General features: G+C 37.8%; 1 protein-coding gene across 2 annotated transcripts in view; it reads right to left on the minus strand.

The window, feature by feature from the left end:
• TPK1 (thiamin pyrophosphokinase 1) overlaps nt 1–23177 on the minus strand; it is a 291146-nt gene that overhangs the window by 81948 nt on the left and 186021 nt on the right. The window lies entirely within an intron of this gene.

Genomic DNA, 23177 nt, shown 5'->3' on the forward strand with positions numbered 1-23177 from the left:
AGTTTGATTCCTGGTCAGGGCACATGCCTGGGTTGCAGGCTCCAACTCCAGTGTGAGGCAGGAGGCAGCCGGTTAATGATTCTCTCTCATCACTGATGTTTCTAACTTTCTCTCCCTCTCCCTTCCTCTCTGAAATCAATAAAAATATTAAAAATAAATAAATAAAAAATATAATTATGACAAGTTTTCGTTTTCTTTGTTTCTAAAGAAAAACTACCTTCTGTGTGTGAGCTGGACTGATTTTTCCCTAGTGCTTATTCTTTCCTTAGCTATCAACTTGGGAAAGGTAAGGATAGAATTGGGGGAAAAGTTCCCCAACAATCATTAAATCCCTTCTTAATAAAATTAAGATACTAGTAGATAAGACAATCATTCAAACAGACACTTTATGCTTAGCAACACTATATATACTAAAATGTCCTATGATGTACATGATTATTTAAAAAGACTATGTTAAAGTAAGAGTGAACCATATTTCATAAAGAATTTCGCATGGTGGGAGGAAAAAGCATTAAATATTGTACAATAACTACCTCTCTTCCTATTCCCAAAGTTACTTATTTAATACCATTTAAATAGATGATAAAATGTGGCCAAATGTAATTTTAAGTTTGATTGGGATAATATAGTTTCCAAAATTGGATCCTTGAACTCCACACATAATTCAGGAGCAATTCACAAGGGGCTGCTTCCAGTGTTCTCTATCTTATATTTTCTACTCTTCTAATTTTGTTTATATAATAAAATATTTTGTTTTAGTTTTGCTGTTACCAATTTATGGTATCCTAGAAACTCCACAATGACTGAAAAGGACAGGTAATCACAACAAAGCAGAATTACCAACATATTTATGGCCTTATCATCTGACAGGAAAGGTCAGAGCTTCTCAGAGTTTATTCATATCCCTGCACCAGCTTTCAGTCCTTTGAAAATTGCTCCTGGATACCCGGCTTCCCTGAAATCACAGACAGTGGCAGCCACTCTCTAAAGGCATAAATCAGATTCTAAATAACTGATGGCACTTTTTCCTCTAGACCTGGACAAGGAAAGCACTACATTCCCATAGTTGAGTGCTTGCAATTGGAAAAGCCAGTGCACCGAGGATATTTGGAGGGTTTAATTTCTGAAGCCATCTAAGAAAACAGTCTTTGGGGATTATGAAAAATAAAGGTTTGTCTTGAAAGTCACTGGCATTTTAATATCTTGTCTTCTTTCATTCTCCAAATCCAAATGAAACACTATCACAAACTTAGTATTTGTTTATCAATGTATCCTATCATGACTTTTTTTTGTTCCAAAGTTAAAATGTGCAAAGTGTGTGTTATTTGGCACACTATACTACAGGCCAATGACATAATGGAAGTGAAATAGATGCATATCTGTATATGCAACTATCTACTTAAGAGAAAAAAACCCAAAAATTACAAAGATGTTTAATAAAAAGCAAGACAAAATATTTTGAATTTTTTTCTATAGATGTCAGTAATTATTTGTTGTAGGGAACATTAAGAAGTAGGTCATAAGAAACCTTTGTTCTAATAATTAGTAACATCCTATTTAAATGTCTGGCATTTAACATCCCAGTACTCATGGTAGTCAGGCATTTCCTCTGATACATATAGATGCAGCTGGGGTAGAACCTGAAAACCACCTCGGAGAAAAACATTTGAAAGCTCAGGATCTCTCATCTGTTGGCATGGTTATCAATCAATGAGTTATCTCTTTACTTATCTCTAAATAAATGTTGCTTTTCTATTTAGTTATTTCAATAAAAATTAATACAATCCTATTAAGGGCTACTCAGAGGACTTTCACAAGAAAACCCTTGCATTAATCTTCGTTGCTACGCTTTAGCTTATGTTTATCACTGTGCTGGCAAACACACGGCAGTGAGACTCGGTGCGGATTCTTGGGTCTGACTGTCTGGGATCAGATGCTGTTCTGCCACTCATTGGCTGTGGGACTTTGGACAAGTAAATTAATCTCTTTATTTCTCAATTCCCTCATTTGTAAAACAGAGGAGCCATGTAACATCACAGCGTCATTAAATTAATAATACACAGAAAGCATTTAGAGCAGTGCTTGGCACATAGCGCTCAATAAATACATCTTAACTATTTTGTTATCATTATTTGTCCTGGCAAACAAAGAAAATGACTGAAGTAGGTTCAATGTGTGAATGATGTACTTTCAGGGGGACACGGTCTCTGTTACTAATTATTCTCTAATTTTGTCAGATAAGCCCATAGAGAAAACAAGAGGCAGAAGACAGGTTACAATTTCCATGCAGTGCTTTTACATAATGTACATTAATCCTTTGCGGTCGTATTAAATTTGGACATGGGTGTCGTACTGGTCGGAATTAATTTCCATTGAAAGAGCAGTGATATATAACATGCAAGATTATGAAGGATGAACAAGATTTATTAATTCTTTTTTGGAACTACGTCACTACTAGTAGAATCATTACAAACGTTATCACTTGCTACGTCAGGGTCAGTATTCAAGGTGCCAAAATAAAACTCTTCATCGTTACTTCCAGATTCGCAGTACACTTCTTTCAGTAACTTTCTTTTTGCCATTTTGGAGTATTATTTTGAAATATCTTAACAAGCGAGAATGCCTAATTACAGTTAAACGTAATTTGTAAAGCTTTATTTGAAATTCTGCGAAGTATCTCCGAAGCTTGTTGATTTCTTCACTCTCAAAAGGCGACTGACTCGCCACGGTGTTTTGCATGGCGAGTGTGGAACGACCGCGTTTGTTTATATTGAGTTTCGATATCTCCGATTTGTCGGGGCAATGTTTTGGTTCGTGACAAGGTCGCTTAGAACTGATACATGAATGAATAGAGTTAAGATTCGTACGGTTCCTTGCTGTGGTGGCTGAGAGCAGACATACGACTGGAACGGTAAAAAAGCTTTGGTGGCTGAGAGTAGACAAACGACCGCAAAGGGTTAATAGGTCACCTCTGTCTACATTACCCCATTCAGCCTCAGTCCTCATTCTAGGCTATACATGCTGTCATAGCTTAAGGCCGCAGTCAAAACACAGATTAAATAACACCGCCTATTACATGAAAGAAAAACCAATACAACCGAATTGCTATTTGTCTTAAAAATGCCATGATTATACATCCTAGCACCTCTGTAAATTTCACAGTGCTGCTGTTCAGATATATTATTCATGTAGCAGTTAAAATCTGAACCTTCATCTTCTGACCTTAAGTTGGACATTACAGCTTGTATGAGAAGTTACTGTGAAAAGTTAATTTTGTGGTTATCTTAAATTCTCAATGATTTAAAAAAATTTTAGTCACTTAAAAATTAATTGTTCAATATTTAGAAACATTGGACATTGGAGTAATAGAAGCTAGGCTGCCATTACATCCAACAGAGGAAAGTTAGGATTCATTCTGTAGAAACTATCTTATCCAACTTCTTTTCTTTTTCTCAAGAGACAACTTGACATTAAAAAGTAGAAAATGGGGCCCAGCCATGGCGGCTCAGGGTTGAGTGTTGACCTATGAACCAGGAGGTCAGGACCGGGGGGTGTGCAGGAGGCAGCCAATCAATGATTCTCTCTCATCATTGATATTTCTACCTCTCTCTCTCCCTGTCTCTCTGAAATCAATAAAAATATACTTTAACTAGAGGCCCGGTGCATGGCATTCGTGCACTGGTGGGGAGTGTGGCCTGCGGGGATCAGCCCGCTATGGGAGCGCTGCTCATCCTGGTCAGCCTAGCGGCTGTGGACCCACCCTCTGAGCAACTGCTCATCAGCCATCCCACTGTGGAAGCACACTGCGTTGAGCGTCTGCGCCCTGGTGGTCACTGCGTGTCATAGCGACTGATCCAGAGGTCGTTCCACTGTTCGGTCGCTGAGCTTTTATTATATAGGATAAAAGATGGTTCTGAAACAATAACATTCAGTATTTGATAAGTGAATCCCATGAATGTATTATAGATTTGCATCAAAACTATGTATTTTCATAATAAATTTAATGAGAGTCACCTTGAGTTATTTCATAGAATTTAAACATGAAATGAAGAAATATTATCATTTATATGTTGGTAGGGCTATGGTGATAATTTTATAAACATAATAATAATAACAAAAACCCTCATATACTCTGGCTTGGCATTGTAAAACCATGCTAGAGAGCAATCTGGCACTAAATAAAGTAAACATAGACCTTATGATCTGACAACTGCTTTTCTAGATATATATGAAAAGCTCTTACAGGTCCATAAAGGCACATAGGTGAGGGGGTTCATTACATTATTGGGCTGGGTGGGATTGTGAGGGGGGATGATGCAGGGTTTGGAAGCAATTTGGTGTTCAGCACTCAGAGAGTGGATGGGAAAATATACTAGATGTATAAAGCACAGTGCTATGAAAAAGCTAAAAGGAAGAGAATCAATGTGTATAGAGCAACACAGACTGATCTTAAAAGTATAGGCAGGGGTGGGTACAGATTAACCAAAGAACTTATATACATATGCATAACTCGTGGACACAGACAATAGTGTGGTGAAGGCCGGGGGCAGAGGGTGTATGAGTTAGAAGAGGGTTAATGTGGAAAAAAGGGGGATATCTGTAAAACTTTCAACCATAAAGATAAATTAAAATTATATAAAGAATTATTTAAAAATATATATATATCCAGAAAAAAACATGGAGGAAGCTTGCCTGCACCTTGTGAACCAAAACAAGCCAGTCTGAAAATGCTATACACTGTAGGATTCCAGTTACACGAGACTCAGGAAAGGCAAAATTATAGAAACAGTAAAAAGATGAGTAGCTCCCAGGGGTTTGAGGGGAGGTTAGAAGTGATGAATAGGTGAAGGGGATCACCAGGTGGTGAAATTATACTTCATGATATCACAATGGTGGATACATGACAGTATGAGTTTTTCAAAACCTACTGAACTTTATGACACAAAGAATACACCTTTTTGTCAGCAAATTTTAAATCAAAAAGGATTAGGGGATCCTGGGAAAATGCATATTGTGACAAGAGAACCTAACTCTGTCACAAACATAATGAATAACCTTAATGAGAGGAGAAGAAAAAGTGTTGAAATAAGTAAATAGAAGTCAATAGAGTCCGTAAAATTAAAGGCAAAATGAACTGCAGGTAAACACTGTACTCTAGTTGATCAAGTTGTTTTCTCCATGGGCACACGTTAACTATTCTAATAGTGCTGCTATACATGTAAATTGGAATTGAATAATTAAGTAAATGGATGCAGATGGTGGGATGCAGGATTCTCACTGTTGAATGGGACATTACAGACAAAAAAGGGAGAATAAAATGATCCATGTGGTACTGGATTAGAGTTGGAAGCATCAGTAAGAAGTCATGTTAAACTTAATAAAAGTATAGATGGTTACATATGTATAAATGTGGGCAGATATACAGATTAGTACATACATCTTATTTTTTTGCTGAGAGAGCTTAAAAATGATACCCCAATAATAAGCACACATAGCACCTCAGTTCCTAATACCATTCTCCAACAGAAGGAAACAGACTCTAGTAATGGCTGATTCTAAGAGCAGGAAATATACAAAAGGCAATCCTGGGATATCTTATAGTAGAAACAAAGGAAGCTTACACACTCTGGTATACACAGGTACATACACACACACATACCCCGTACGTTTAGGGGATATATGTCAAAGATGCACAGTAGCCAAGTGGCCTAAATTGGAACAGTTTGAACAAACAAATAACTAAAGTAATATTACACTACAAATCAAAGTATAAAATCAATATCTATGAGTCAAATATGAAAATAAATTATTGAATACATTTTTGAATGGGGCAAAAGGGATGAATCTCCCATGAAGAAAAATTATAAATTATGTAACTACTCCACCCACGGAGGGGAGGTATATCTCCCACTATTTCAGTGGTCGGCAAACTCATTAGTCAACAGAGCCAAATATCAACAGCACAATGACTGAAATTTCTTTTGAGAGCCAAATTTTTTAAACTTAAACTATATAGGTAGGTACATTGTTATTAACTTAATTAGGGTACTCCTAAGGCTTAGGAAGAGACACACTCAAGGGGCCAAAGAGCTGCATGTGGCTCGTGAACCGCAGTTTGCCGACCACGGCACTATTTAACTGTGTCTGCACATTTGACTCCCTCCTCAGTCATAGGGAAGGACTAACATATAATACTTCTAGGCTGATGGTCAAGGGCAACAAAAAGTGTCTAAGTCATACTGATAGTATGCACCCTTGATATGATGTGATAAAAATGGCATATTATGATCTTCCTCTTAGACATAGTCCAGTCTAAGCAGGAGAAAAACATCAGACAAATGCCAATAGAGGGCTATCCTATAATATGTCCAACAAATACTCCTCAATACTGTCAAGGTTAACAAAAAGCAGGAAAGTCTGAGAAAGTGTCACAAGATGCCTAAGGACACATAACATCTAAATGTATTATGGGATCCTCACTGGGATCATGGAACAGAAAAAGGACAGTAAGTTAAAAAGTAAGAACATATAAAGAAACTATGGACTCTAAGTTAACAACAATGAATCAATATTGGTTCATTAATTGCAAGAAATGTACTATACAAATAGGTTAATAATAGTAGGGAGAACTATGTGTGTGGGTTGAGGGAAATATATAAGAACTCTACTATCTGCTCAATCTGATTTATAAATCTAAATGTCCTCAGGTGAGGATTAAAATCTAAAACTATTAAAATAAGCTTATTATTAAAAATATACAATTACATACAAAGGTAATAAGGGAAAGGTAAAAATGATATTTATGTAAAGTGTAAGTGCACACAAACATTCCCCCCCAAAATAAAGAAAAACAAAACTATATGCAACTTACTTCATAAAGAGGTAATATCACTAATATATGAAGAACTTCTAACAATAGAGAAGAAGAAAAAATACCAATAACTTTATTTGTAGAAAAGATGGGCTAGCCAGAGAAAAAGAATGTGAACAGCTATTAGAGATATAAAATATGCTCAATCTCCTTTATAAGAAAAGTGAAAATTAAAATTACTCTGGGATATTATATATCACCTATTAGCTTGCTACGGCTAAGGGAAATCAGGTACTCTTCATCATTGCTTTGTACAACACTATGGAGGAGTATTTGGAAGACACTTTGTCCAGTAATTACACTTCTATGGATCTATCCAAAAAATAGACTGGTAAAAATACACAAACACATGCAAAAGACTATTCATTGCAGTTGAAGTAATCACATCACTGTAGTATTGGCTTAAAAACAAACTAAACCATCAATGAAGTAGTGAAAGAGGCTAGGAATAGGTCCATGTGTACACGGATAACTGATTTTTGACAAAGCTGCAAAGATAATACAGTGGGGAAAGAATCATCTTTACGACAAAAGGTGCTGGAACAAATGGGCATTCACATTCAAGTAAATGAACACCAACCCAAACTTCACACAATATACAAAAATTAAATTAAAATGGAATACAGATCTAAATATAAAACGCCAAACTCTTATAAAACTTCTAAGAGAAAACATAAGGGGAAACTTTTGTAACCTTAGAAAATATTTCTTAGACAAAACACTAAAGCATGACTGGTAAAGAACAGATGGATAAAGTATACTTCAAAAAATTGCTTTTAATATTTTTTTAATTGATTTCATAGAGGTAGGGAGAGGGAGAGAGAGATAGAAACATCAATGATGAGAGAGAATCATTGATCAGCTGCTTCCTGCACACCCTTCACTGGGGATCAAGCCCACAACCTGGGCATGTGCCCTGACCAACAATCAAAACGTGATCTCATGATTCATAGGTCAATGCTCAACCACTGAGCCACACCTGTTGGGATACTTCAAATTTTAAAAAGTTTATCAAAATATATTATTTTTCTGTAGTACTGAGTTAAATGGCATGTCTAAGTATGAATTTATGTTATCTTAAAATTTTTTTTTAACTTTGTCTACTGAATCAGTTTAGTGGCTAGAAGCACTCCCCTTAAGGTCCAGACATGGTCTCTAGACATTTCTTACTAAAAAGGCCCTAGGGAAAAATTTCAAGACTCAACCAAGAAATGTACATGATAAGCTGGGAACATGCTACAGAAATAAAAATAAGAAAGTTATGGCCCTGGTTGGTTTGGCTCAATAGATGGAGTGTCGGCCTGCAGACCGAAGGGTCCTGGGTTCGATTCCAGTCAAGGGCATGTACCACAGTTGCAGGCTCCTCGTTGGCCTGGGCTCTGGTCAGGGTTCGCGTAGAGGCAACCAATCGATGTGTTTCTCTTACACTGATGTTTCTCTCTGTCTTTCCCTCTCTCTTCCACTCTCTCTAAGGGTCATTGGAAAAATATCCTCGGGTGAAGATTAAAAAAAAAAATAAAGAAAGTTAGGAAGGACAACTGGGTCCCCTTTAGGGATTAAGAAACCAAACAGATGCTCCTACTGACCAAAGATAGGACACTTTGAGTAGCAACAAAGATAAGAAGTAGAATGGATTGATCATACATAGCAAATATGCTTAAAATCATGAGCTTAAGAAAAATAACTAATCAGTGTTGAATGCTAGGGAACCAATTCATTACTTTGGAAAAAAAATAAACAAAATAAAAAAGAATTAAGTATGCATCCTTCCTTCCTTTAGATACTGTTTCGCAGGATAACCTAGCAGCTGATATGAGGTAAGTTCCCCTTTTCAGAGGTTTTTCAGGCAATAAATGAAATAATAATGTTAGAATAGTTTACTGTTAGCACCTAGTGACCACTAATAAATTCATGGAGGTGAGAGATGACCATCAATGGCTGTAACATCACAACAAAGAGACAACCAAGTGTTATGAAGTAATGTCATCTATTTCAGAAGTACCTACCCCAATTGTTCTGATAACAGCTCTAAAATTAAGTACAAGTTACAAAATAGGAAAATATAAAGTATTTAACGACACCATGCCGTACAATGAACCCAGACTATGAAAATTCCACAGAATAGATGACAAAGTTTCTTCAATAAAAATGTTGAGGAGGAAAGGGAAAGAACAAAAGGGAAGAGAATAAAAATGGAGACAAGACAGACAAGGCGACCTACTGATTAAAACAACAACAAAATTCAATCAATTGCAATGTATGGACCTTGTTTGGATCCCTAATCATATAACTAAACTCTTAAGATGCAAAAACATCCTAAGAAAGGAGAAAATGTAAATACTCTATTTTATCATATTAAGTAATTATTTTTAACTTTACTAAGAAGTGATAATAGCACTATAATTATGGTTTTTAGGAGTCCCTTCTTTTAGAGATATATACAAAAATATTTTTAATGGTTATGAAAATATGTATATACTAGAGGCCCTGTATATGAAATTCATGCGGGGGTGGGGGGGGTGTCCCTCAACCTGGCCTGCACCCTCTCCAATCTGGGACCCCTCAGGGGAATGTCTGACTGCCGGTTTAGGTCAAATCCCTGCAGGGCCTAAACCGGCAGCCAGACATCCTTCTCACAATCCAGGACCACTGGCTCCTAACCATTCGCCTGCCTGCCTGATTGCCCCTAACTGCTTCTGCCTGCCAGCCTGATCACCCCCTAACCACACCCCTGCCGACCTGATTGATGCCTAACTGCTCCCCTGCCAGCCTGATCGCCCCTAACTGCCCTCCCCTGCCGCCTGATCACCTACAACTGCCCTCCCCTACCACGACCCACCTCCTCCACGCTAGGCGGTGGAGATGCTGGGACTGGCCTCCTCCGCACCATGCAGATCCATGGGACCCCTAGGCCTCACCGTGCGGAGCACCCACTGGGCTCCACCTCCGCTGTGCACACAGCCATCTTGTGGTGGTGTCGAGCAAGGGCATGATGCCACCTAGGCTTTTATTATATAGAATTTTGCAAAGCACATACAAACAAAAAATAAATTATGCTCTATTAGGATGGCTTCTCATGTGATGAAAAGGGAATTCTAGAGGGTAATGGGACTTGACTAAATGGACCCAAATCAAATAATGAAACAAAACTTACCAATGATGATAATGTGCCATGAAATAAGGACTATGATTAACTCAACCCTTTCCACTTGAAGCCCGAAGGAAAGAAGCCAAACAAAAAAAAAAATTAATTTCATATACCTGACCTTAGTTTAATTTCATGCAAATCATGTGCATTCCCGCTTCAGTTGCAGATGAAGAAACTGCGACTCAGAGAGTCTCCAAGAGAGACAGTTCATAGTCCTTAGACACTACAGTCAAGACTCAACCTCCAGGCCCAGTCAGAAGCCCCCACCTAAGTCTGTGCAGAATAACTTAAAATTTTCAGACCTAACAAACCACAGCAGAACACACATGACATTGCTTCTTCATACACTTGCTCATTAACATTCTGTTCTGTAATTAACTATGATATAAGGGCTCCTTCTAGTTTCTTGTCTAATGGTTCTGAGTGTTCTCCTTTCTTTGAGTACATCTCTTCTCCAAAAGAAACTTGGTGTAATAAGCTTCTATTGTAGATACCAATACAGGTTTCAGGTAAAAAAGCATTGTAGATAAAAGGAATGGAAAATGATTTTTGTAGCATTAGCTTATTTTTAAATGGTGTACATCAATATTTTTATGCTAAGTAGTAGGTTAAAATTTGGTTCATAAATTTGTTTTAAATGAAGTGTGTGTTAAAGGCAAAATGGTTTCAAAGAATTATGCACTATTTGGCTTTAGAAATGAAATGCTGTATGGCAGCCTTCTGGGTGATATGCAGTATTAAGTGTTGCTGCTAATAATCTTGCAGCCATAATTAACACTACTCAAAAACGGTTTATGAACATGGCTGCAATGAATTGGTGCTTGCAAGGGCAGAAACCTTTGTATCTCAGATGTCAGTTCAAGAACAGAACATAAGGTCTCCATACTGAGTTGTATCTACAGCCAATCAGTCTCGGTTTTTATTATTGAAAACTAGAGGCCTGGTGCACTAAATTCATGCACGGGTTGGGGGTCCCCTCAGCCCAGACTGCACCCTCTCCAATCCAGGACCCCTTGGGGGAAGTCCAATTACTAGTTTGGATCGGGCCTAAACTGGCAGTCGGACATCCCTCTTACAATCCAGGACCGCTGGCTCCTAACTGCTCACCTGCCTGCCTGCCTGCCTGATCGCCCCTAACCGCCTCTGCCTGCCGACCTGATCGCCCATAACTGACCCCCTTGCTGGCCTGGTCGCCCCATGCAGCCTAGTGTTCAGTCGTTTGGTCGTCCCTCACTAACCCCCCTGCCAGCCTGGTTGCCCCACACAGCCTGCTGCTCAGTTGTTTGGTCATCCCTCACTATCTCCCCTGCCGGCCTGGTCATCCCACACAGCCTGCTGTTCAGTCGTCCCTCACTAACCCCCCTGCCGGCCTGGTCACCCCACACAGCCTGCTGCTCAGTCATTTGGTTTTCCCTCACTAACCCCTCTGCCAGCCTTGTCGCCCCAATCAGCCTGTTCAGTCATCCGTTCAACTGTTCTGGATGTGACAGCCCCTGTCTCTCTCTCTCTCTCTCTCTCTCTCTCTATATATATATATGCTCTCATTTCTGTTTTCTCTCAAGGAGAGAGTAATATAGTCATTAAGGAGCACAGATCTTACATGTGTGGATACCTCTCATTTCTGCATCCTTCTAACTGTAAATAAGACCTGGAGCTTCAGTTTTCTCAGCTGAGAAACAAGGAGAATGATAATATCTTCTTTATAGAGTTGTTGTGAGGTTGTTATACAAGTTAACAAATAAACAAAAATAAAAGAAACAGGAATAGGACTGGGGCCATGGTGAGGCTCAGTATTAGCCACTAGGAATATTGTCATTATTACTGAAGAACTTGGCTACCCGCCATTTAATAATCTTTGTTAATAACTCAAAGTGAAAGTCCTACCTATGAATATAACTAAACCCTTCCCATGCTCACTGGTGAGATAAGGAGGCACATAAGTATTTGAAACAATTGTTTCCAAGTGAACTCTATGAAGAGGATCAGGTTCTATAAACTCTTCAATTATATTTTTAAAATTTAGTGTTTATGCCCTAACCGGTTTGGCTCAGCGGATAGAGCGTCGGCCTGCGGACTTAAGGGTCCCAGGTTCGATTCTGGTCAAGGGCATGTACCTTGGTTGTGGGCACATCCCCGGTGGGGAGTGTGCAGGAGGCAGCTGGTCGATGTTTCTCTCTCATCGATGTTTCTAACTCTCTATCCCTCTCCCTTCCTCTCTGTAAAGATCAATAAAATATATTTCAAAAAAAATTTAGTGTTTGTATAAATATACATTTTTTTGGAGAGAAAGTTCATATTTTTCTTCAGATTCTCAAACAGGCTCATGACCCCAGAGAGTTACAAATCATTTAACTCCAAAGGATGAAAATCCCAATGCCTTCACATGGCATAGGAGGTGATCTTTAATTTCTTCTCCAGTTACCCTCTGTCATCTTCATCTATTGCCATATCATTTTTTTTCCTCCCCGAGAAACAATGGGCTTTCTACAGTTCTCCCTAAAGTACTGGGCAGTTTCTCACAGCACACCTTTACTCACGGTGTCCTTTCTAGAGATCTTCTGACCTCTTCACCCTTAGTAACCTCTACTCCTCTGCAGACTTTTGAGACCCAACTCAGACATGACCTCATGTTCTTCCTGTACCTGTCCATAGTAAATGATATGCTCTGCCACCTCTCTGGGCTTCCATCATATTCTGTACGTATTTGTGATATTGAACTCATTTTATCTTATGTGAAATAATGATTAATTTAGTGAAGGTACTCTTAGCTCTTTGAGAGTAACATATAGATCTCCAATCTAGCAAAATACCTGATATAAATAAATCCCTAATAATATGTTGGTTGAATAAAAACATGAAAAAAAAGTTGTCCAAGTCTTTTTAATTTTCATAGGGCTTGCTCTGCTCCCAGAGATACTTTAGAGTGTGAAATATGCTCAGAAAAATATATTAAGCTCTATTCATAGCTTTTCAATTACTATTATCAAAATTTCAAAAGGAGCCCACTTCTTAATAGGCTAGTTTCACCCAGGAGAAAAATAAATCCTCCTCCATTGTCCCTTGAGCAGTCTTGTACATTAAAATCTCCTGATAAAAAAGACCAATGTTCCATACTCTTTTACCTTGAGGGCTTCTGGTTAGGAGTGAAATTGGCTTCCTATTATCAGACAATTGGAAAGGTCAATGTGTACACAATTAATCAATTTTGTGGCTCCTCTATCAATGTGACTTTTTCCAAAAAAGAAAGACTGGTTCATTACCATTATTATCTCAACTATAATAGAATATTCTTCCTCCTTGGTAAGAAAACTGATTGTGTCCATTCATTTCTTTTTAAAAACTTATCTACACACTACACAAGGTGGCAGTGAAGCCTAATTCTCTGTTAGAGAAGAACTATCTGGTCTTTATAATTTATGCTTCCTTAATGAGTTGCCCATTTAAAATGGTTGCTTCTACATGGAATGGCATCATACCAAGCTAGCTAATGAATCATGTCATGTAATTGGGCATGGAATGGAGAGAGCTAAAGGGTGAATCTGATATGAATGTGGTATGAGGCTTTACTGTTAACTGGTAGAATAACCTTGACAAGTCAATTCGTCTTTTTAAGACCCAATTTACTAATCTTAAGAATTGGGTCCTATGGCCTCTTCTTCATTAGGGGTGTTGAGAGTAAAATATGTCTCTAATGGGAAGTCGTACAGAATCACGTGAGGACTATTTGCAAAATAGACATGGCCACTGGAAGAACCACCTAGTTTGAAATTGCAGTATGTTCTTTCAAAAAGCCACACGAGTGAATTAAATTTAGGTACATCCACATAATAGTGTACTAAGCAGCTACTAAATGACGGTGATCTCTATTATTGAATATAGAGTGATCTCCAAAATATATTAAGTGAAAGGTAGAAACAGATGTATATAGTATGCTAAATTCACATTTTAAAAAGGGAAACAAGAAACTATGTATATATTTGCTGTTTTTATTTTATTTTTTACAAGAATCAGAAAGCTTCTGAAAGAGAGTGGTGATGAGGGGAAGAGGAATGGAAGCAAGACCTCTTCTGAGGATATCTTTTTTTCAATCAAGCTTTGCCTATTGAACTATGCAATACTTTAAAATATTTCAAAATAATAATTAAAAAAATAGTCTTGCTTTAAATAAACTGCAAAAAAAATGAACCTAATAGTTAAATTAGTAGCATAACAACAGAAAGAACAAAATTTCATATTTCAAATGACAAATTTTAGATACAATACTATGACTGGGATAAAATTTAAAGACAAAACTTGCAAATAACTTTAAATTTCATTCAGTAGTTTTTCTATTCGTAGTAATACGGGTATTACAATTTTGAAACTAGTTACTATATATTATGGTATAAAATAAGTTATTTCAACCAGGGTTTGAGGGGAGGGTAAAACTAAAAAAAGATAACATTTTAAAAACTATATTAAAAAGGAATTCAAAATATTAATATGGACTCATGACATACACACATCCACAGACACACACACACAAACACACCTTTTTGTTTCTTAGTTCTGTTTACTGAAAATGTCCAGAAGCAATGCCACCACAGTAGCAATAAGTGCATCCATTACCTGGGCCTTGCTTTCTAAATACACTTCCCATGTTGAAGTATTTAGGATAACATAATGTGCCATCTGAAATTTACTGCCAAATTGTTATGTACAAAAATACATCTACACCTGCATGATAAAATGTTAAAATATTAAAAATGGTTGGACTATGTTGTTCATTATACTATTCTTCTAAATTCTCTGTATATATAACACTTTTCCTAATAAAAAAGTTGGTTAGGAAGGAAAAAATAGCTATGAATCATACCCGGCGCACAGAACATACTTGCACCTCGTAACTTTTCCTTTCTTTTTGAGCCCTCCCCATAAGGTCTAGTGACATTTAGAGAGTAAGTGTAGATTCTAAGTGACAGCTATAAAGCCAAAAGCACAGGAGTAGGACTGGGAAAATTCCCAGATTGCTCATGAATTTAGCACGCACCTACAACGTGGTTCTATGCATAATCTCCTCATCTGAGAAATAGGAGCAATGTACCTGATCGCTTGTTTAACACAGCTGCTGAGAATCAGATGAGACGATGATGAGGTACTTCATAAACCAAAGGTGTTGTAGAACTCTAACAATATTGTTTTTGGTCATTTTCCAGCCTTTCAGGTACATAAGCCATTTTATAATTCATACAGGCTCTCGAGAGATTTCAGTTGTGTATTAACATTCAGTATCTTTGACATTTGGGTTATCCTATCTACTTAACATCATATCAGAAGTATCTCAGTCTGCTTCAGAATACAATATAAAACCAGAGCAATATCTCTCTCTCTCTCTCTCTCTCTGTGTGTGTGTGTACCAATTATCTTGCTTATACTCTGCTTTGTTGACTTTGCTCCTAACTCAGATGCACTTTTATAAATTTCATTGTTAACTTACTTCATATGCATTAAGTCAAATATCTTCATGCTAATCATGACAAAGTTATGAAAAACAAAGTGGAGCTCTTAAAAGATAGCTACCATATTTTTCCATGTATAAGACACTATTTTTTCCTAAAATCATTAGACTGAAAATCCAGGGGCGTCTTATACATGGAAGTCAGCTGAGGTGTGAGCCATGCGGGTGCAGTCGCTGCCCATACCTTGTCAAACAGGCTTCCTCCAATCAGGAGCCTTACTGTTACTGACGTCAGCTGATGCTATAATTGGAGGTGGAGGTGGAGTGTGCACAGACGCAATAGAGATCAGAGCGTTCTGAGCCCATAAAGATGTCAAAAAATAAAAAGATAAATATCAGTAAGCAATTGTCTTACTCTGCAAAATTCAAACCAAATGTAATCAGCTATGCAAGAGAGCATGGGAATAGAGCTGCAGAGAGACAATTTGGACCTCCTCCCACTGAGTGTATGATCAGACAGTGGAGAAAACAGGAAGAACAACTCCTTAAAATGCCAAAAAAGAAGGCCTTAAGAGGAAAACCAGCAAGATGTTTAAAATGTTGATTTCTTAATTTTGGGTTGGAAAAGTGGGGAGCATCTTATACATGGGGGCGTCTTATACACGGAAAAATACGGTATATAAGAGCGGGGGTTTTCAAAATATCCTCCCTCAAAGACTTGAGAGACCAGAATACTTACTTTCCTTCCTGTCAGTAAGATTGGCTTAGAAGAGGTGGGATTCTTGGTGTGTGTGTGCACATGCATGTTACATGTGTTGTACAAGTGTGTATATGAGGGTGAGGAAGCTTATACTGTTCCTTGGAAAAGCTTCAAAATATCCAGGGTGGATATATAGTTTGAATAGGTGCCCTCGAATTTCAGCCCTACTAGCTTAACTTTATTTATATAAATTTTCTACTTTTTCTTCCCTTTCAGTTTTGATCTCTTTTGGAATAAACAAACAGCTCCCAAATATGGGGGTGGTCGGTGGGGGGGGGGGGGGGGGTGTCCTTAATTGGATGAGAAGTAGCACAGCCATAGCTGTAGGAAGCTCTTCATACAGAAATTTGCATTGTGTTTATCTTCTTCCCAGAAGCTCATCTCATTTCCCTGCTGGTGACACTCAAATCACTTCACAGCTCATTGATACAGCATTGGCAACCTCTGGTTTCAATAAAAAAGATGCCTGAGCAATGCTCAATTGAACTAAGTATACAGGAGACAGTGTGCTTGTGTCCTTGCCAGAGGGCTGTGGGAGGGGGATCAAGGAAAAGATGACACCTGGCACCCAATATTCCACGACTTTTGCTAGAATTGGATTATGATAAATTATGATGACAGAGCTCAGATAAACGCTGATGCGATCTTTTCTACTGTCGTACCTGCACACAGCCCTCTTATGGATTGCTTCAAATCTCCAAAACCGATTCTCAGTCACTCATGGTTGAAAATGAAAGGCCAATGTTCAAATAAGTTTTTAAACAGTTTGCATGCAGGCTGAATTTGATATTTCCTCCCTGGCTGCTTTAGAGTCACTGAGTGATCACCACAGGTTTTTGCTGATGGCATCTTTCTATAAACCTCCCCCAGAGAAATATTTCTTTAAGGTCAAAAAGCTTGTATGCTGTGTGGGTGAGTGACAGGTATCAGGGCTGTCATTTCACTTCTTTCCCCTTGAGACTTCATTATAGCCAGATTGCTTTAAACCCTGCCACCCCTGCCACCACCATCTTAGTTCATTTGCTCAAGAGAGCTAACACACTACCAGCCACTAAAAGCTATGGCTCCCCTATAAATGTTGGAGATTAAACCCTTATCAGTGATAACATTTGGCAAATAATGTTCTCCCATGCAGTGGGCTTTCTTGTTGTTTTGTTGATGGTTTCTTTTGTTGTGCAGAAGCTTTTTATTTTGATGTAGTCCTATTTGTTTATTTTCTCTTTAGTTTCCAATGCCCTAGGAGCTGTATCGGTGAAGAAATTGCTTCTGCATATGTCTGAGATTTTGTTGCCTTTGGATTCCTCTAGTATTTTTATGGTTTCCCATCTTACATTTAAGTCCTTTATCCGTTTTGAGTTTATTTTTGTGTATGGTGTAAGTTTGTGGTCTAGTTTCATTTTTTTGCATGTATCTGTCCAATTTTTCCAACACCATTTATTGAAGAGACTGTCTTGACTCCATTGTATGTTCTTGCCTCCTTTGTCAAATATTAATTGAGCATATTGGTTCAGGTCAATTTCTGGGTTCTCTATTCTATTCCATTGGTCTATATGTCTGTTCTTGTGCCAGTACCAGGCAGTTTTGAGAACAGTGGCTTTGTAATACAGCTTGATATCTGGTATTGAGATCCCACCTACTTTGTTCTTCTCTGCATGGGAGAACATATTTGCCAATGTTATCACCAATAAGGGTTTTAGTCTCCAACATTTATAGGGAACTCATACAAGTTAACAAAAGGAAGATAAACAATCCAATCAAAAAATGGGCAAAGGACCTAAATAGACACTTTTCAAAAGAGGACATTCAGAAAGCCAAGAGACATATGAAAATATGCTCAAAGTCACTAATCATCCGAGAAATGCAAACCAAAATAACAATGAGGTACCATCTCACACCTGTCAGAATGGCTACCATCAACAAAACAACAAATGACAAGTGCTGGAGAGGATGCGGAGAAAAAGGAACACTCGTGCACTGCTGGTGGGAATGCAGACTGGTGCAGCCACTATGGAAGACAGTATGGAGTCTCCTCAAAAAGTTAAAAAAATGAAACTCCCATTTGACCCAGTGATCCCACTTCTAGGAATATATCCCAAGAAACCAGAAACACCAATCGTAAAGGATATATGCATCCCTATGTTCATAGCAGCACAATTTACCATAGCTAAGATTTTGAAACAGCCTAAGTGCCCATCAACAGATGAATGGATTAGAAAATTGTGGTACATCTACACAGTGGAATACTATGCTGCTGTAAAAAAGAAGGAACTCTTACCATTTGCAACAGCATGGATGGAACTGGAGAGCATTATGCTAAGTGAAATAAGCCAGTCAATGAAAGAAAAATACCACATGATCTCACTCATTTATGGATAATAAAGACCATTATAAATGATGAGCAAAACTAGATACAGAGGCAGAGCAGCATCAAACAGACTGTCAAACTATAGCAGGAAGGCCAGGGAAGGTTAGGGGGTGGGGGGTAACAGATCAACCAAAGGACTTGTATGCATGCATATAAGCATAACCAATGGACACAAGACACTAGGGGTAAGGGATGCCGGGGGAAGGTCAAGGGGGTAAAAAAAGAAGACATATGTACCACTCTTTGTAATATTTTAAGCAATAAAACAAAATTTAAAAAAATAGTAAAAAAAGAAAAACTTAAAAATAAATAAATAAATAAATAAATAAATAAAAGCTATGGCTCCCTCAAATGAGCTTCCAGCAAATGAGGAAGATAGCACTGCCAACTGGGAAATAAGGGAGGATGTCACAGCTTCTGATTCCCAACCTGGGACCCAATATGTGTATTTATCTTCTTTTAGGCAATTCTACTCAGTTCCAATGATAGATTAACCTGGCCTTGGCTGGGTAGCTCAGTTGGCTGGAGCATCATCCTGATACACCAAAGTTGTGGGTTCAATCCCTGGTCAGGGCACATACAAGAATTAACCAATGAATGCATGAATAAGTGGGACAACAAAATGATGTCTTGATGTCTCTGTCTCTCTTTCACTCTTAAATTAATTTTAAAACAAACAAAACAAGGACAGATTAACCTCCTTATATCCCAAAGTCAGCTGTCCATTTTCCAATTTTGACCTGTTCTTCTCACATTCTCTATCTCAAAGGACAGCACCCAGCGGCCTAATCCAAAATCCTGGTCATTATATTGACTCCTCCCAGTGGGTTCCTCCAATGGAGACATTCAAGCACACATCCTAACAAAATTCATTATTTCTTCTTCATGCCCATACTTACATGTAACTTTACTTATTTACTGAAGGTACGGGGAGGTTGTTAGCTCAGTATGATAGGCCATTTGTAGATATAAAATGCATAGTGATCCTTTGTTCAGACTCTCACTGCATGAGATATACTTCAATTTCAGCACAAATTTTCTTTCAAAGAAACACTATGTATAACCTTGGACAAAGCACTTTACTTTTAAGTCCATACAATTGCTCCTCTATAAAATGATCTCCAAGTCTTTACACTATTTACACCACAGATTCTAAAAGGTCAAGCAACAACAACAAAATACAGTGGGGCCTTGACTTACGAATTTAATTCGTTCCGAGACCGAGCTCGTTAACTCAAATTACTCTATCAACTCAATGCAAAAAATCGGCCAAGAGACAGCTGGTATCTCAAAAAACTTGTTAGTCAGGACACTGGTAAGTCAAGGCCCCACTGTATATGAGAACATACAGGGAACAAAAGAAATAATAATGGCTGTTCCAAAGAAAGGAATTATCACTACGCACTAAATGGTGATAAGATTATTGATATGGTTTAGAATTGGGAACTCCCTATCCTCTCACTCCCACCCACTCTGAGATCCACTTCTCTGGTCCCACCTATGACATTGTGGACGTGTGGACATGTGGGTAGACAGACCCAAATCCTCCATTATCAGCAGAAATCATAATCCATGCCAAATGTGCATTATGAAATTTAGTTTCTTTCTATCAGACTACTCACACATTTCTATCATATTCATTACCAACATTACATATGTACAATGCATAAAATATCAGGAACCTATATAGTAATGAATTGATCTCATGAGAGGCAAAAGCAATTGTAGTAACAAGACTAAGAACACTATGAAGAAATATTTACAACATATTTAGAAGTTTGTTCAAGTGAGATAAAAACTGACAGAAGTTTGCTCAGTAACACCATTCTCCTACATCAGATTCTGAAATCCTGAATCACAGTCACTGAGCAAGGTTTAGGATCATGTAAAAGACATGCCTGATTAACTCCTGGACATCTCATTTCTTGGCCATAAATCCTATTACTGACTGCCATAAAACTTGCCAATAAAAGATAATTTATGCTCAGTGTACAGAAGCTAATGTATCTGTAGAAGTAGAGACCAGAAAATGAGAGCCATTCACACTCCGCATGGTTAGCGAGACAAACATGACTCTGAGCGCCCAACAGTCCTCCCAGGGAATAGGCCTGCCTGGTAACTAACCTCAGGGAGCTTTGTGTCTGCACTCTCTCTCTCCAACCTCATAAAATCTCCTGTGCATGAAAGACCATGATTCTTCTTAAGAACACATTTTTGGAATTAAGGGGGAGATGCTTACTTTTCAGGGAGGATTTATAATGCATTTTTAATTTTCTATTTAAAACAGCAGATTAAACATTCCTTCAAAGTAAATGCTAACTACTGAGGTTTTCACTCATAATGATATTTGATCCATAGTAATGAAACATACCAAAACACAATATAAAAAGACATTATATACCAAAAAGCCAATCAACTGAAAAAGTCTAAACATTTTATCAAATTTATACAGATCTGAAACTACACTATTGTTTCCTTGTTTTAAAATCCAATTTGTAATTAACAAAAATAAGCCACAGAAAGGGGACTGAAGAGAGAATGGAGATGAAATTCTTCAGGCTGGAATAACCTAAACAATTTTAAGTGAACTGCACCTAGACATCAGGTCAGTCCCAAATGACTACAATTGTAACTGTAATGAATGAAGGAAGACTACTTATTTATACAACACAGTTTCATGGGAGTCTCATGTGTGGACACTCAGATGATTTGAAGATAGGGAGGCTTTTTTAAGAAAGATCAAGAGAAGTACCTATCAGCCTCATGGTCTACGGCTATCCCAGCCTCTTAAGACACAGCACTAAAGTGTTTATCAGACAAACAGTCCCCAGAAGATGTCTCACTCCTCCTGCTATTACCTTCAATTTCAGACAACCTGTAATTATAGAACCAATTCTAGAAGACACTGTCCTCAAAAACAATTCTCATAATAATTAACATTTATATAGAATCTTCCCACTTTTGAAGTATTTTAGCAAAACTCAATGATAATCTCATTGAATCTACTCGACAAAGATTTTGTTAGAGTTGAAGAGAACTCAGAGTTATTTTGGTTTAATTTAGGGGTAAGGTAACAAGGCAGGATATACCCTTAAGTTTATCCAAGATTTAGCTTAATTAAAAATAATATTGTGGAGATTAAAGCTGCTTAAAAATATCATAGACTATATGCAATTGTGTTTCCACTGAAGGTGACACAGGGCAGGGCCAGGTGGGCCTTTAAACACACGTGGTGCCACTGGCTTGAATCACTTTGCCATCATTTCCTATAGCAACTATTTACTCATCCTTAAATATTCTAGTGCAATGTGAGCTCAACAGAATGTACATTCCATGAAATAAAGGGGCTCTGTGTAGGTGGCTGCTATATTCCTGGAGAAGTGCCTGGCATGTTGCAGGTGCTCAATAAATATTTGTCACATAAATGGAGCAAATAAAAGCTGAGTGAGTGCTTCTGTGAAGCCTTTCCTTACCACACTCTTGACCAAGTTATATAATCTTTCATCATCTTTATGTAGCAATGTTTTAATCTTGTTTTATATTTATACTAGAGGCCTGATGCATGAAATTCGTGCAAGAGTAGGCCTTCCTTCCCCCAGCTGCCGGCACCAGCTTCCCTCTGGCACCAGGGATCTGGGCTTCCCTCTGGCTGCCAGCAGGCACCCAGGACCAGGGCTTCCTTCGCAGCCCTGGCTTCAACAAGAAGGTCATCGGGAAGGATGTCCTGTCTAATTAGCATATTACACTTTTATTATTATAGATTTTATAAGTGTCTGCTTCACTGAACATGGACTAGAGAGCAAAGATGCTATGTCACTATTTTTTTTTTTAATCCTCAACTGCCTAGCAGTGCGACAGGCAGAAGCAGACATAACTGTTGACTACATAAGTGAACAGTAGAATTTGAAACTGAATCCTCAGCTCACCTTCCACATCTCAGAAGTGTTCCAGAAAGCAACAGTTCCAGACAATGCAAAGAACCAGAAAAAATGCAAATGTGGCTGAACAATGGTGAGCATACATTACACCCATTATATTAACCAAACAAATTGTAGGTAATGACTGCAGATGGAGCAGAAGCAAAACCGTAAGTAGTTCATTACAATAAGAGGCAAAAAATAAAAAGTCTACTGTCTTTAAAAAAATGTTACCACATGATTATTTTTCAAACTAAAATCCACTAATCAACCTTATAAAATCTCATTTAATAAGAAGCCTGCTCTAAGCACTACATTAATAAAAATTTCCTCAATATTTATGATTGGAAATGAATGACATCATTAGAAATTTATTCATAGGCAGTGAAATTAATAAAAAGGCAACCTAAGAACAGTAAAAGTTAAAGATTTTTTTAAATGCTTAACAAAATCAAGCCCAGTTTCCAATTATAATGACAACACTGAAAATATATGAGAATTCCATTTAAAATATTTGCCAAGCTTTGTTCTTCCTCTGAGGTTTTTCTCATATTCAGCTGCTCAAAATGCAAAAGTATTAAATTTAATTCTTAGTCAATTTGATTAAAAGTTACAGTATTTTTTTTTTCTGGGTACAATAGAATGAAAACTTTGAGGCTTCTCCCCTACATTTTTCCTG

This window comes from Myotis yumanensis, unplaced genomic scaffold (assembly GCF_028538775.1).
Source record: "Myotis yumanensis isolate MYYU_CA2020_CCGP unplaced genomic scaffold, mMyoYum1.0.hap1 SCAF_9, whole genome shotgun sequence".
In the NCBI taxonomy this organism is placed as follows: domain Eukaryota; kingdom Metazoa; phylum Chordata; class Mammalia; order Chiroptera; family Vespertilionidae; genus Myotis; species Myotis yumanensis.